The sequence below is a fragment of the Sturnus vulgaris genome, chromosome 2, assembly GCF_052056855.1.
Source record: "Sturnus vulgaris isolate bStuVul1 chromosome 2, bStuVul1.hap1, whole genome shotgun sequence".
In the NCBI taxonomy this organism is placed as follows: domain Eukaryota; kingdom Metazoa; phylum Chordata; class Aves; order Passeriformes; family Sturnidae; genus Sturnus; species Sturnus vulgaris.
Genome location: NC_142244.1, coordinates 83,626,859 through 83,643,941, shown reverse-complemented (window position 1 = coordinate 83,643,941; position 17,083 = coordinate 83,626,859). Strand labels below are relative to the sequence as shown.

General features: G+C 36.2%; 1 long non-coding RNA gene across 2 annotated transcripts in view; it reads left to right on the top strand.

The window, feature by feature from the left end:
- LOC148224874 (uncharacterized) overlaps positions 1-17,083 on the top strand; it is an 86,169-nt gene that overhangs the window by 14,438 nt on the left and 54,648 nt on the right. For both annotated transcript variants that reach the window (XR_015801596.1, XR_015801597.1), the window contains exon 3: positions 3,937-3,988. This is a non-coding gene — a long non-coding RNA (uncharacterized LOC148224874). The remainder of the gene's footprint in view (positions 1-3,936; positions 3,989-17,083) is intronic.

Here is a 17,083-nt window from a genome sequence, read left to right as displayed (position 1 = left end):
CTAGAGAAAGCAAAGTTATGAATATTTTAATTTTACCTTTGTTTGAAAAAAGAGAGACATAAATGCATATATAAAAATATTATATGTATATGTACACACATATATATATTCAATTGTATGCATCAGAGTCTGCAGCCGGATTTCACAAGCACTTTAAATCTTAGGTCAGCATTAGAATTTCAGCCATAAAATCAAATTATCTTTCTGACCTGTTTCAAATAGTTTACAAAGATAATCTGTGTTTACAATAAAGCATCCATGGCAGATAACTACAGGAAAGATAGAGCTGGTAGAGAAGTATGGATTTATTTTTAAATAAAGTACTGTGTTTTTTAGCTTTTAGTTGAAACCCAAAGTAATATATTATTTTGTTTTCAGAAGTCATAAATATGAATGTTAGTCTATAAAAAGCAAAACTGCTTCTATAAGTGCATGATCAATTTTCATGTGTTTAGTGAAAAAGTGAGCAATTTTAGTTTGGTTTTTTTTGTTTTTTTTTTTTTTTTGTTTTGTTTTTTTGTTTTTTTTGGTTTTTTTTTTTTTTTTTTTTTTGTTTTTTTTTTTTTTTTTTGTGGGTAACTTAAGAGCCTTAAGAGAAGAAGAAAACACCCACAAAAGAAATTGAAAAATAACTTTTTTGTTTCAGTGTTCTTCTATATGAGTGTTTAAAGAGCATCTATCAGCTCATACCGTTTTATCTGATAACAGGACCACTGTTTGAATTTGTGATTTGTATGATCGTCTCTTTGAACTTTTTCTATCAATAAGTCATCTTTAAAGATGCAGATGTTAGCAAGGTTAATATATTTGACCAACATACTTTCACAATCCCCTATAGAGCCAAATGTCTGCAGCATATTATGTGCAGTAGAGCATCGCAGGCAATTAATATACAGGCAGAACTTTCAGGGAAAGGCACTCCTCATTGACTAGCTGTACTAACAAAAGAGAATCAAATTACAGGAGCCATCAAACCTTGTGCTTGGGGAAATAGGTAGATCACCATCTGTACTTTGGCAGACATTTAGCTTTATCATACAGAAATCTAGGGCTGTATACAGTGTAAGGAGTTTATAGATTCTTCTGAAATATCCAGCTTTGACTATTGTAAAACACAGGAAAAAACTGTTTGAAATTGATTAGTGTAAGAACTTCTGAGTCTTCAAAAAAAAAATTCCTGCGTAGCGCTGTGTAGCTACTGAGCCTATTATAATATGTATAGCACAATCCGTCCATTCAGTGAGATGTACTTAAGCTTACTGCAAAGTTATATTAATTAACAAATGCTCTGAGGGTTGAGAAGCAAGAACTTTTTCCTAGTGAATAGGACTTTTGTTCTCAGATTTTGTTTTGTTGTGCTCTTGATAAAAGTCTTTTTAAAACTGCTGATAATTCAGATTCAGTGGTGTTATATTTTACAGCTTTTAAAAAGATATCTATGGTATAAAGTAATAATATACTATTATGCTTTTGTTCTGAAACATACTGTGGTCAAAAATACTTCTTCTTTGTCAGAAAGTATAATTTAGTGTTTCCAGCTTGTCTGTTGTATATGTGAACATTCATGTAAATTACATGCTGGCTGGATGGGTGTACACTATGCCAAGGACAAATCAGCTTGTAGACAAGGCAAAATGAAACTCTGTATACAATATCCTGAATAATTCCATCTCATTCATACAGCACTGGCTACAGTTTTATCTTCTTCATTTCATTGAGAAATAACTGTATGGGATTAGATCAAGTGTACCTGATTGCCTACTAGATACAGATGAAAGGAAAAAAGAGAACAAAAACATTAGTAAAGATGCACATAATTGTGGATAATTGTCTTAAGCACCAAACATTTCACCAGAACACTAAAGCGTCCTGTAAGAGCAGCTTGCCTTCTATTGTTCTTTCCATTCATTCCATTGTACTCTGCTCATTTAGGATTGACTCAATATGATTCCTATGCAATATATCAATCCTTTAATAAATCTGATTTAGGAAGTTATTTGCAATTTTGCATCTCATAGAAGTATGACATCGGATTTCACGGTCTTATCCTAGTTTATGACATGTTCCTGGGTTGCTGTAGCAACGCTGTTGCTATGGATTACACAATGGGAGTCAGTAGGGTCAGCAAAGATCAGAGCCCCGCCATTCTTCATTCAAAGGCAATTGTCCCTGAAAAATGTGACTTACTTCAATATTTAAGGCCTGGGTAGTGATATTAAACCAGAATGATACTTCTGTTAAAAACCCATAATTAACCTTGTCTTCAACTCTAGGTCACACATTAATAGCAATTTCATAAAGTGGACATTCCTCTGTCTTTTATTCTCGAAAGCTGAGACAGGTTTTAAATAATATGTCTCTTGGAAAAATACATGGATAATCGTTGCAATTTATTTTATGTCATTATCTAAGCCCTTGAGACCTCACATTCCCAGCTCCTCTCCCTGAGGTAATTGCATACATCTTGGGAATGTGTGAAATGGTGTTAATATTCAGTGCACCATGCCTCTTCAGAGGATCTGTAGCCTACAATGGTGCACTGTCTAGATATTTCTCTGCAGAAACTATTTTTGGGCAAGTGTAATACGAAGCAGTTCTTTACAAAATGGAGTCCGGGGATATTTAATGATTCCGTGAATCCCAATAAAGTTCTTAACAATTCCTGTTGTAAAGGTATCCTCTGCAACTGACACCAACTGATACATTCCATCAATATTTTTTATTTCATCAAAGAAGAATCAGCAGTACCATTTTTATCTGTAAATTATTCTGTCTAATGCCTATTTAATAATATTTATGCCCTCTCTGAATATTCTGGGAGAAAGAATTGAGTATAGAGGGACTTCTTCAGATTTGAAGCTTTAGGATGCAATAACTGAACTCTTCACTCTTGTGTCTTGTATTGTCATTGCCTTGTACAAACTGCATGCAAAATAGTGCCATCACTCAAGAGCAAGGCAATGAACAGTCAAGTTCAGGGTGCTAAAAGCCGTTAGAATTGACTTTATTTCCTGTGGAATTTAACTTGAAAAATAGCATGTGGCCTAATTTCTTACTTTCTTCAAAGTATCAGTTATAACTACGTAAGATACAACAGCTTCTTACAAAAGGCAGAACAAACTTTGACTTCGCAGTATTTTTCTTTTTTTTTTTTCTTGATTAGAGTCTTTGATAAAGGATACACTCCCCTGTCTTAAACATGTAGCAGTTAATAACATTTCTTTCTAAAGTAGTTAATTATCCTACAAACTTTTAAACTTAGCCTCGAACAGCCCAGCAGAACCTGAAGGTAGGCACATTTAGCAGAGAAAGCAGCTGATGCTACCACAGATGCAATTTTTAAAAAAGCACACTTTCCCAGTAGTCAAATACATTGCTATCACGAGAGAAGCAGTACTTTCACACATTTGTTTGATCAAGTTGAAGCTTTGCCTGTTTTCCTCAAACATCACCCAATCCAGTTGTTAAAAACTAACCCGTTCACTTATTTTCCACAGATCCTGAGCAGCCAACTCAATGTTGGTAACTTGCTGCAAAACTCCCCCGAAAGAGCTCAGAGCACTCAGGGTTCATCTCCCCCATCAGCTGCACAGAAATGAGGAGTCTGGTTTTGTTATCTAAAACTTCTGTGGAGTCGTGGAGTGAGATATACCATTCATTCTGTTCCAGCAAGGTGTTTAGGATGGATAGATTTTGGAGGGGAGCTCACAGCCCCACTGAACAGCTGTACTCAAAAGTGTTATGTAATTTGCTGAGGAAGTAGATTTTATTCAGCCTATGTTCCTTCTGTAATCTAGTCTCCATAGGCTGAAATCCAGCTGCAGGTTTCAGAGGAGATCCCCTTTTGACTCCATGTTCTCCTTTTTCCCCTCTCATTTACCTTACCTGATTATTTTGGGTATCTTAAATGTTAACCTGTGAGTGTTCCTATTACAGCAAAACCTTCTTACTATGGCTGAAAAGACAAGTCTTCCTTTCCTCTGAAAAGGTAAGGATTGTATTTGATAGTAAATTCTGTGAATTTTAATCAGAAGTGTGGCTTCTGTGAGGTCTGGAGGGCTATTCAAACAATATTTGCCTATCATGAGTTAAAGAAAGCATAGTCCTCTGTTGACATTAGTTATGCAGATGAAACATGAAAAATAATTACTTTCTCCAGCTACCATTTTTCCTCTAATTCAATTCAAAAGGGGTATTAGTGATGTGATATGCTCAATTCAGAAATCATATGAAGAATATGACTGATGCCGAAAAATGAAGTGATTCAACATTTGTTTGGTTATTAGAAACATTGACTTCTAAACAGTCAATTACTTTCTTGGTAATTCATACTTAGAAAATCAAATGTAATTTTGAAAAATCTAAATTATTCCAGCATCACACCGTAAAATCAAAGTTGTTATAACTGAGGGACTTGTTAATGTCATAACATCACACAAACTATTGCACATGGGAAAACAAATTGTTACACATTTTCTTTAGCTCTGAACTTGGATCCAAACTTCAGTCATACGTCAACTCATCTTTTCCAATTAGCTACACTGTTTGGAATGACTTTCCTTTTTTTTATGCAATCATTTTTAATGAACCTTCTGATCAAATACACCTCATTATCTTTCATGAAGAACTGAGACAGGCAAGCTGATTATTTAAAGCAGTTAAAACAGCTTTACATTCATTTAGCTTTGATGGGGTAAAAAAATATGAAGGAAAATAGAAATATTTACTTTGTCAAATTCTTAAAGACCTTTACATGCATGTTCAAGTCAGATTATCTTTTGGACCATAGGTAGCAGAATATAAATAACAGTTTTTATCTTCAGTTTGTAGAAGGTGATGCACTTAAATATAATATTTTTTATTTCAATCAATTTTCTCATAATCTCCAAACAGGAAACTATTTAAAAACGTATAGAGAAAATCAGAAGCCAAAGGGAAAGTGTATCACTATTTAATACATTAGTGCTATTGTGTCTAAATTCTTTATTTCTTTTTCAGCGAACACTTTTTTTGGTTTGGTTCTCTTGGTTTTGTAGCAGTCAGCTGGGGTAATTACTGATCTTTCTATCTGATGAACGTCACCTGTAACTCCAAATTAAAAGACACCATTGTAATTAGATTTTAAATACATTTCTACTAAAAGGGTGAAATGACCAGTTCTTACTAGCTAAATCATCATAGTGCCGTTATAATCACTTTAACCTCTCCTGCACCTTTGTGGTTTCTGTAGAAGAATATTTTACAAGTAGACCAATTCACTTCAAAATAAGTAGGCATAGCAGAATTTAGCTCTATGAAAAGTGTGTTATAAATAGGCTCTAATTTCTCCTCTCTCCCTCTTTCTCCTCCTCTTCCCATTTTCTCATCTCTTTTGTAATTATCTGAATTTAATTAGAAATAATATAAAATTGAGTCACAGCTGTCCTTTCACCACACAGGTCACTTATATTGTCCTCCCTTTTTGTGTTTCAAGGGAAGCTGAATGGTTTTTCCTGAATGACATTTCAATAGAAACCTACAAATACAGTTTAACAAAGAGATCAAGGGATACTGTAAGGATGAGGCAGATTCTTTTTCTTTTTTTGCAGGTGTGAAGAGTCCCACTAATTACACACCTACATACTTAGGTGCAGTTTGTCCCTCACTGTCCGTGCCTGGCTCCTCCATCCTTCCTTCTCCTCTGTACCGAGGGGGCTCCCAGCCCACGCAGGCACTGGAAGGTATTCTGTTTATTCCCCCTGTAAACAAAGCGTGGGGCTCGTCCTCTGCCAGCTCACTGTTGAGCGAGATAAGCAGACCTCCTATTGCTGAATTATGATCTTTCTTTCAGGCATATGCCCCCAGGATCTATAGCAATCCTTCTAACAGCTTGAAAAATGGAAGCGTTTTCAAAGACAAGCTTGCTGGTACTGAGACTGACAGACTATGAAACCTTGTTTTTATTCACACTCTGAGAAGAGACCATGCGTTGGCTTTCAGCTCGTCTTTTCGTCCAATTGTTTCCCTAGCAGTTATTTAAGTGGTGATAACATTTTTTAATTGCTGGTTTAATTACAGGAAAAGTCAATTATCTCATAGGTACAGCATTTTACATAACGAAGGAGCCAATTTTAAAACAGCAGCAACAGCAACTCCGTCATGGCTCTCTCAAATATTTAGTTCTTGAAATTGAATAGTGTGATTTTTTTTCAAATAATCTTTGATGTGGACATTAGAAATGGTTTGTTCTATTTAAGATGTTCAGGATTGATGATAAAAGTAGCAGCTGCAACTTTTCAGAAAAAGAATTAAATTATTTTTTAATATATTTACTGATCTCTGCTTCTGGATCAAATATTCCACTGATGTAAACCAAGCCAGCTTCCATGAGGGCTGTGAAGTCACCTTTATTTCAAAGCGGGATTTGGCCAATTTTGTCAGGCATAGTTCTCAGGTTGAGTAAAATTAGTGAACAATAGGTAGGAGTACTGAAATATTTGTTCAAACAAAAGTTGCATTGACCTCCTAATATAAAAAATACAGTGCTTCAATGAAGTTTTTTCTTAAATACAGGTTGAGCCCAAATTTTATGCAATATTGGACCATAAGTATATTTAGTTACACCTTTTGATGTTGATCTTGCAGGGAAAATCCCAGTCATTTTTCAAAATTTTTTCCAGATCATTGCTACAATAGCTGTCTGTTTTTCAATACAGTAAATATTTATAAGGAAAACTGCCTGTTCAAAATAATATAACAGCTGTCTGCTCCAACATCCCCCTAGTGAGTCCCTCCATTACTGTGCTGCTGTTGCAGTCAATCATCCTGGTCTCTTGAAACAGCAAAGTTCTCAAAGTCTCTCATTCACACAGCCAGATATGGAGAAACTTGTTAACAGAGGATCCACTCCTAAGAGAAAAGGAGGAAAGAATGATCTCCAAAGAAGTTTAATGCTAACAGAACAGAAAAATGCGTTTATAAGCATTATCAGCACAAGTGCTGTGTGAGGCACTGCTGGTGGGAGTGCAGGACAGATTGAGTGAATGTGTTCAATGTGCATCTACCAAACAGGAGAAGGAAGGGGCCTTGCTCTCCTTCTGTGAAAACCTAAAAATTCAACTGTGGTCTCACTATGGGTTTGATGGTGGTAATCCCTGACAATAAATCGTGTGATGGGTTTGGTGTTCATCTGTGACTGCTTCCACTGCCCAGGGCTGATGTGGTGGGCACCCTTCTCATTCCTACCATAGTCTGTCATAATGTGAAAAGCTGGGAAAGTCTGCACAGAGGAAGGACACTGGCCACAGAAGATGTCTATGCAGTGATCTCAGTACCTGACTCACCTTTTGCAAGTCCAGCCTCTGGAGCAGCCTAAGGCACCACAGAGCAGACTGGAACTAGCATGCTCAGACATGACTGGGCATGCTCATGAAGCTTTTTCTAGCTTGAGTGTAAAGTAGTTGAAAATAGATTTTTTTGTGAGATCACTGGTAGAAGGTTGTAGTTTGCATCCCCTCAGGGGGAAAAACTCAGTGTCCTTTCAAAAAGATGTACAGTGGTGCTTTCTGAGAGAAAGAAAGGTGTAGTTTTTTTGTTAAATTAGGGTTCAGAGGTTCAGATTTAATATCAGTCTGTCAGTGTAATATTTTTCTTCTTTCAAAAAGAGGTGTAAGTGCAGTGCTTAACCTAAGGTACTAGAGAAAGGACCTCAGATACGGAATAAGTCCCAGTGCTTCTGATTCCTGAACACAGCTTTTTAGAAGAAGACTGGGTGCATTTCAAGGCTTATCACCTGGAATGTATGTGATGTACTTCACTGCCTATTTAGCCACCTGTTTAACACATGGCTTTCTTAATAGCCCTTAGGCTTCTTATTATATGGTCTTCCTAGGCAACTCCAAAAAGAAAAGCGAGATGGAGTCTGAAATGTCTCCATTATAAAGACTGAAAGCAAATAAGCTTCATTTTTTTACACAGTTCTTTTTACAGGGCAGATATGCACCTTCCAGCCATAATTAAGCAACATGTATAATAATTGTTACTTGATTTCTTTCCTTTTCTCAGGAATTAATGTAGTCAATGCTATGGGCCAAGAATTGTACCTATAATTTGTCATTTTTTGTTGTACAGTGAAAACTGCAATGTTGCTCACTCTTGACTTCTGATTAAAGAAATTTAAACCACTGATTTTTTACCACTGCTTTCCTTCTACTGGCATTGGCCATGAAGAAAATGTAGGGCTCTTGTCTTAAGCTATCTGGTATTCAGAGGAGTAAGTAAGGTGTAATTATGCCACTGAGGTACTGTATGTATCTTATGTTGATTTTGAGACCTGAAAGAGATAACAGTAGTCACACACATTACAGCAGCCACAGAAATGAGATTTTAGAAGATTACCTTTCCAGTTGTTGTATGGTTACCACGTTTAATGGGTTTACCATAGTTTGAATTTCTAGGCAAGAAAGATGTCATTTTGCCCACTCAAGATTTCAGGGTACAATGGGTATTTTCTTCTGACTTTTTTTTCTTTTCAAAATTAGTTTTGAGCTTCTAATAGTCTGTAAGGTATTTCTGTGAAGAAATGAGCCTAAAGAAGAGCCTTCCTTTAGCCTACTTATACCATATGGGTTTGGACAAAATGCTGAAAATTCCCTAAAGTATAACATTCCTTCCTTCAGAGCATGTTCGAAACTCTGCAGCAATCTTTGGCTGCCCTGATAGTTCTGCTGTAGCTGGTAGGAAAATATGGGTAATATAGAAAAATAGAAAGAATATAATTACAACTGTAACTAAAATTAACTATTTTTTCTAAATACCACCTCTGAAAACAATGGCTATAGATATAATTGTGTGTGTGTGGTGATTCATTGCCTGTGGAAATTCACACAAGAATTTGATTCAAACTAGTATTCTAATAAACTCTTCACTAAGAAGTATGCATGGTACATAGTATTGTCTTTCCTGGGACTTAAGAAGTCAAGTGTAAAGAATTTTACAAATCTTTCAAAAGCTTCCCCTGATCCATTGAACTTAAAATAGATTAGTCTCAAGGGAAAGGCAACTTTCCAGACACTGCAATTACAGTGAATGATAGCAAGCCAGAGACATCTGTTTAATGGAAACCTACAGACCAGTACAGCTAACTACATAATTCACTTTTTCTTCCTCCTTGCAACAGGGATTCTGTCACGTGCTGCTGATCTACTCAGTATCAACATCTCTGCCCAGGCCAAAAGTAAAAAAAAAGAAAAACCAAAAACATTAATAAGAGATATATTTGACATGCAGTGGGAAAATGAAAAATTACAGGTGATTGAAATTAGCTCTTCACTCACCAGAGGGACTTGAAACAGAACACTAGGAAGAGACATTTTATTCTGCTTTTGGAGGTACTCACCCAGATATTAATAAAACTGCTATGCAGTGCCTTGAGGACTCAACATGATAACTTTCACCAGGCAACTTGCTGAAGAGAATAATTATATACAAAGCATGTATTCCTCTCTACAGCCTTTGAAGCAGTGGGATTAGCTCTTCTAAGCACAAGAAAGCTCCAAATAGAAGCAATTTCAGAGGATAAACCTAATGTTAAGAATTCCAAACCCCACCTATGCAATGACTAAGGTTCTGCAGCCACATTATATTGAACTACACTCCTTCAATTGTCAAAAAAAACAACCCATGGTTTGGGTCCTACATCTAAAGGAGCATGACTACTACTTGGAAGACATCTTAAAATAGGCCAGAAAAGACTTACAGGGTAGGAAGCACCAATGTAAATTCAGTGAGCCATGGCCTGTGTTCAGGAAAATTGCCCATGCAGGAGCCCCTCTGTCAGTCACACTCAGCCTGAGTCCTGAGCTGGGACCAAGGCCCCTTCCCAGCTGCACACCCCTCACTCACTCACTCACTCACTCACTCACTCACTCACTCACTCACTCACTCACTCACTCACACCAGGTTTCCTCATTGGCTCAACCCCAGGATTCCCCAGTTAGAACATGAAATTCAGATTGCTGAAGTATGCAGAGAAAGACACCACTGCTGTACTTGGCTTAACACTGTGTTTTAAAATGGGCATAGAAAATGGCTTCCCTGAACAGTTTCGAACATAGCTCATTTTTGAGTTTTCTGTGTAGTATTATTCTAAAGTTACGTCATGGTGTTTCTTACTTTCTTTACCTTCTTGTAGGGAGGTCAATTCATGCAGAATTTAGCATGAGCTGAGGATGAAACAGTAGCAACTGATGGATAACTCTCAAAAACACTCATTCTTAGGTTAACTTCATTTGAGGAGCGTATCCTGAAAAGATCTGAAGCAACTGTAAATTCACAAAGTAAATAATAGGAGAAAGAGGATTTTTTGGAGCTATATATCACAAGAAAAATTCTATAACCAAGAAACTACCATTGGAAAGCTCTTGAGCAAGCCCATAATGTAGAACTACTGTTTCTGGAATATAAATTCTCACCTATAGCAGCTGCTAGTACATAAATTTTGTTATGTCAGTGGCTGCTCATAAACCCTCATCATAATTTAGCCTACTCTCTCCTTTATGCAATAGCCCTTTCCCACTGAATCCTTTTTAAAAATACCGAGATAAGCAATTTGCTGGGAAGTATTAGGAACTCTCCATATTAATATACAGTCCAGAGAATTTCTATCCATAAAAAAATAGGGAATAAAAAGTGTATTTGCCAGCATACCAGTTATGTGTTGGCTTCTCCAAAGACCCATCTCATTTCATGGCCATTTCATGCATAAAATAAAATCATCAGCCATATCTTGGCTCCTCAAGGTGCCCACCTTTCTTCACTCTATTTCTGGACTATTGCTTTTCAAAAGAAGACAGTAATCTGAACTCAGGCAGCAAATAAAGGGAATCAGAAATAATTTTACTGGGCTTGTCGGTTGATTTTCAGAACTTGTGATTTATTAAGTTTTTGAGCTTAATGTGCTGCCTTAATTTTTATGATTTTGAGTTAGATGTTTGTAGTCAGGAAGGAACAGAATTATCATTAATTCTGTGCACCCCTGAAAAATCAAGCTGGGGGGATTTGGCTGCCCAGAGTCAACATTGGAGTTTTAGTGTTAATAGGGGAATGTGCTACACACCCTGTGGTGCCTCCTTAAATCCACCAATGATTTTGGATCTTTCAGGAACAGAGCTGTTTAACCAGTGTTTAAATTTAGATACTTGTTTGTGTAAGAGGCTGATGTTTGAATTCCAACTGAACTATTTTCTCTACCTTAAAATAAAATCTTTAAATTATCCATTATCACTGTGCCCCTTAAAGCATGTATTTAATGACAGATTTGTAATACCACATAACAATCTATTCTATATATAACATATTTTATTTTTCCTCAGAGCATCTAAATATGTTTTCTAAACCCTTCAAACTTATTTTCTTACTTGACCTATATCTTATCAATCTTTGATCCATAAACAATTTCTCACACCTGTGTGGCTTAATCATAATCTGTCTGGATGAGGCAGTAACGTTGCTCCAAAGCTCTCTATTCATTGTACTGAATTAATGCAATTAAGTGCCTGATGCATTAGAAATATCACCTCTGGTATCCATATTTGCAGCTCCTTTTGAGCCCTTTGTAGACTTTTTCTTCCCCCCTATCGTGGAGGCAGGATTTCCAGACTCTACAGGCTTATCTGTTAATGTTACTAAACAGAGCAGTACATACAGAGATATTTGCAGTAGAAAGAAGGAAGAGAAAGAATAAATAGCACGCTAGCAAATAAAATAAATGTTGCTTTATTTTCTTAACTAAATGGAGTCACTATATGTATAATTGAAATGGGTTATGTATTCAAGAGAGAACTTTCACTGTTTCAATACCCTACTCTCAAGGTTTGAGATCCAAGTGCTTAGTTATACATTTAAATTGCATAAAGGAATTGTTCCTTGCAATAATGAAACACTGGGATCCTTGCATTTCAAAGGGAAAAGGCTTCAAGGGAGTTGAAGGTAACTCAGAAAGAAATATTCACAAGAACAAAACTTAATATAAAGCTACAAAGAAATTACTTCCTTTAGTAAGCAAAGTGGATTCTGATAAGGGACAGGTCTGTGTTTTGCAGTGTTCCTTCTGGCTGCAGGATGTGGTACTACTTTTCAGCAAATTCTCAGCAGAGTTGGATCAATACAACCTTAATGGTATCAGCAGAATAACAATAACAGTTTTTGTTATCTGAAGATGTCCTTCATATTTAATGCTTAACCTATTCAATTTTGTCCTCAATTTTTAATGATTGCTATTCCCAAAGAGAATTTCACAATCCCTGATTGCTTTAACCTATTTTAAATCAAAATGCATGAAATCTTGGCAGATATCTCTATAGGAAAAAGAAATTCAACCCTGTCACTCGTAGAGCAGTACTGACAAATGGATTGGCAAGGTCTAATTAGAAATGCAACGCTGATACAAACCAGATGCAGAATGATATGGGCACTCTATCAATAGGGGTTTAGCTGATGTCCTGTTGTAAAGCTGATTGCCTGCTGATTCACAAACTTTATCAGAACTACTCATTTTTTTCCCAGAGTATAAAAAAAAAAATCTTTATTCTAAATTTAGTTTTGTATAGATAGGTAAAACTCAGATTGAAGCTATTGTTCCTATAATAAGTGATTGTGGTTCAGTTTTAATGAAAAATGTATTTTCAGTTAATGACATCAGTAATAAACTTAACTATTTAGCTTTGGCTTTTTTGCATATGTTTTGGTAAAGATGAGCTTTTAGTATTATGAGGGGATTTAATTAGGAACATTCAACAAGTTGTTTATAAATATTTGATATTTACAATTAGAAGCGGTTCATTTTTTTTTTGTTTTGTTTTTGTTTTTGTTTTTGTTTTTGTTTTTGTTTTTGTTTTTTTGTTTTTTCCTAGTTGTTTGGTGTAAGATGTGAGAGGGAGGATTTGGAAACCACAGAAGTATGTAAGGAAGATGAAAAGACACATGTCTGATGGACAGTGAAGAGCATTGTGACCAGGATATTGAGAGGGTGTAAATGGAGCATCAATGAACTGAGATCAGTGGAGGATGTAGGAGTAGAAGAGGTCACAGCAAATGGGAGACATCCACGGGGTCAGAGAGACAGGAGGTGTGAGTGCATGCAGTGATTTGGGAGATGGAGAACTGAGGTAACTGGAAGAAAAAAAGAAATGAAAAAAATGTTAATTTCCCTCACATATTCTTACCATATACTGTAAAGGCTTAACTCCCACACTCAGAAAGGTCCTTTTGCATGGTTACAATCCTCAGCAGACGATCTCTGGTTGGATCAGGCTTGTATAAAGTATGCTGGGGTTTAACCTTTCTCCAGCAGACTTCATGATTAGCCCAGTTTAAACGGGTGTTCATTAAAACAAATCATAAGCAGAAACTGCTGCCAATAGGGAGTTAATGTTGAAAGTATGCTTCAGTGGAGTCCAGCCAACAAAATACCCTTTTCCACACAAAAAATCATCACCTTTTGAAAACCCAAATGTTAGGGAGTCTGGTAATGAATGGTTCAAGAGATGCAGCCAGTTCACAACTGAAACTTAATCCTTCCTTACTCACTGCTACCCTACTCAGCATATGCCCACCCATCCCAACTTAAATGGTCCCAGAGTAAGGCTTGCAAAAAATGTATGCAAAGGTCAGAATAGCAAATTGCTACAAAAGGTCCACTGTGGGAATCAAGTATGACAGGTGATCAGTGTTAAGGAAACAAAGAATGTACTGTAAAGGCATTGCTCTCTCTCCCTGCCCCAAATGGCCTTGAAATGCTCTAGCTCAATAAGAAAATTTAATAATGTTCTGCCTTATTAATAAACACACCATTTTTATATTGGAATAAATTTCATTAAGACACTAGATTTGGCTTTCCCAATGTTAGTACAGGCTGCATATCAAATTGTTTCATATTTTTTGCCCATCCTGCAATGGAAAAGAAATATTCATTCTATTATAATAAGGGCAGGAGGATGACTAAATTATCTTTTCATGCTACACATGTAGGTAAAAGGACCCTTTCCAAATCTGTTCTCTTTTTAGGGAGAATCTTACAGATCTCCTAAGACTGAACATGTCTTATGTTGTTCTCCTCTGGACAGAAATCAGACAAATCAGAACAGACCTTTTTTTTTTTTTTTTTTTTTTTTAAGTAAGAAGCAAATGCCTCTGGCCAGCAGTAATTGCATTTGCAGCTCTAAAGTTGCCTCTGGGTCTGTCATGCATCTAACTAAATATCCTTTTTTCTCAGTGAATCACAGGGTTTCTTTGTTTTCAGCTAGTTACAAATGTCTTGTGCAATGCCTGTCCTGCAAAGCTATGAAAAATACTTCATACATCGTGAATAAAGATGGCAAATTTAAAGCTCATACAGCCAGGTGCAGACTGCCCACTTTATGCACCTCATTTAGGAAATGTAATCCATTTTTCTATTAATTGTTGCCAGGTGACTCTCTGTTTAGTCTGTACAGTCAATGGAGAGAAGGAGACACCTCATTTACACATCTTGACTTGCTCTTAGCACTGGACTCTACTCAAACCAGCTGGTTTTGGAGGCCATACTTAGATTTTGGTTTCTTTTCCTGGAGTCATGAATCACGATATTACAGAAAGCCCTTCCTATTTTGGTCCCAGTTCTAACTTTAAATACACAAGGAGACAGGATCTTATAGTGATCCTGGGTGAAGCCTCCTGGGAGTTTTTCCTGCTCTGGTAGTAGAGGTTGCTTTTTCCAAGAGTGCAGAGGAGACCACACAACAGCTGCCTGGCCTCAACAAAAATCAAGTGATCTCATTGTGCTTGTAATGCTCTGCTGGGACGCTTCAAAAATGAGTGATAGCTGCCCCAGGTTTTGATTTCGTGGGCCTCTAAATTCCAAAAAGGAGAGGCAGAAATGATTCCACACCTCTGAAGGAAGAATGTTTCCTATAATGTGTGACTTATGCTCATGCCTGTGGTCATCCCTTTCAAATAAAGCAAAGGAACAAAGCAACCTCAGAGTGTTGAAAAACAGCAGTAAACTGCCTTTCAAAAATAAATTAATTCACAAATAATGAATATCTGGAAAACTCTGAGGGTCTGGCCTTCTTAAAATTTTCAGTCTTTTAGGTAGATAAAACCATTCCCTAAATGCTATCCACATAGTGTCAGCCAGTAGCATGTCATTGTCTTTTATGTGAAGAGTGATTTGCAGCAATTGTATATAGTTGTCAGAAGAAAATTTAAGACTGTTGATATGAATTTAACCCATTTTCTCATTTGATAAAAAAGTAATCTCTCTTGAGTAGAATTCAGTTTTCAACACAAACAAACAGTTTTCATGTTGTATAAAAAAGATACTTAACGATATAGCACTACAGTTCTTAGAATTCAAGATAGAGCATTTGTCAACTGCTTGATATAAATGACAGATGTTTATATGTAATAGAGCAGTGGAACAAATTTTGTTAAGAAGGGTATGAACCAGATGTTCACAATATTGGCTTTTTAAGAGGAAAATGTCTTTTTACATTGTCTATGACTCATGAGCCAAAAGAAAATGTGTTTATCATAGGAACTCACACTTGAGACTTTATCCTTTCAGCAGCAACATAAAAATGATAAAGCATTGGATATAAGAAAGTATCTAAACAGCTCCTACATTTTATACGTACTTGTAGGTCCATGATATGAAATTTTTCACACTTTCTTTATCTGCATTATATCAGATTTAAATCTAAGCACAAGGGGTTTAAAAGTACTACTGCCTGTAATGTCTGCTCAATTATTTTTAATCAATCATAATTAAATTGGAAGGATTTTGAGGAGTAAATATGGCACAGTCCTTTGTTTTTTCTTCAGCTTTATTATTCTGTACAAAGAAATCAAAGCATTTTAAATTGTCTGTCTTCCTCTAAGTGATACCTGCTCACTATGCTGAAAAAGGGTTAAAAGACTTAATTCTCCTTAGTCCTTGTGGTACTTCTGGCAAAGTTTTCCTCCTCTGTTAATCGAAATGTGAATAGTAATCCAGAAACTGCAGATTTTGCCCCAATTAACACTCAGAGTAGCTTGAAAAACAACAACCAAGACCACTTTAATTTCGACTTGCAGAATGTTGGATTTAATCCCCTGTTTTAGAGATTGAATTGGGGCCATAGAATAGGGAGAGGGTCCCTTGTTAAAATAGATTAATTCTTTGAAAGTATGCAAGAGGTGGACGGAATGGAAGAGAGTCCCCTTTGATAAACATTCAGCATTCAGTCCCTCATTAGTCTGTTAAGGTTATGCATTTTGAGAGTCAAATGAATGTTGTTGGGCTAGAGAGACTTATTAACAGATGTCCATGACAACCTCAAGACAGCATAATAATCCAAGACCAGCAGTGTATCTAAAAACTTTCAGAAAATTGGCTGCATTTTGCAATCTTTTAACAATATTCTTTATGTCTTTTCTAACCCTGTTATATACTGTGTTGCTTATGGTCACATTCCACACCAAAAATAGGATTCTGAAAACTCTGAGACCACATCTTTTTGGCAAAAATGGTTATATGAAAGCTGAATTTGTCTTCCAACATGCTTGACATAAATGGAGAACATTTTTCTTTGCACTTCGGGCAGCTTTCACAGGTGGTTAAAGGAATCTTAATCCCAAATAGTGGCAAGATAAACTCATACTTTCTGATTCTTGTGTCCAAGTTTCCAAGTTCTAATATGATAGATGGAAAAAAAAAAAAAAAGAGAAAGGAATGTCTTGTTATTTGCGACATTATCTTTCTTTATATATAATTATTATATCCTTCCTAGGACATATGATTATTTTGGTAATTTGATGCTATCCTATAATGCTTGAGGAAAATCGATGATGTAGATGCCAAGACAGAGTGCAGGCTCCTTAGAAGGTTCTTTCTAACCTGCAGGAAACAAAAATGAATTATCAGTGATGGTGATAGCCCATGTGATGAAAAACAATAAAAGAACAAGTTATAGCTCAACACTGTTCATTCAAATATTTAAGGTCCTTATGAAAGTATAAGAAATGGGAAGAACATATGATTTTCTTAGATCACTTTCACTGCATGAGGCATTGGCACTGCACTTCA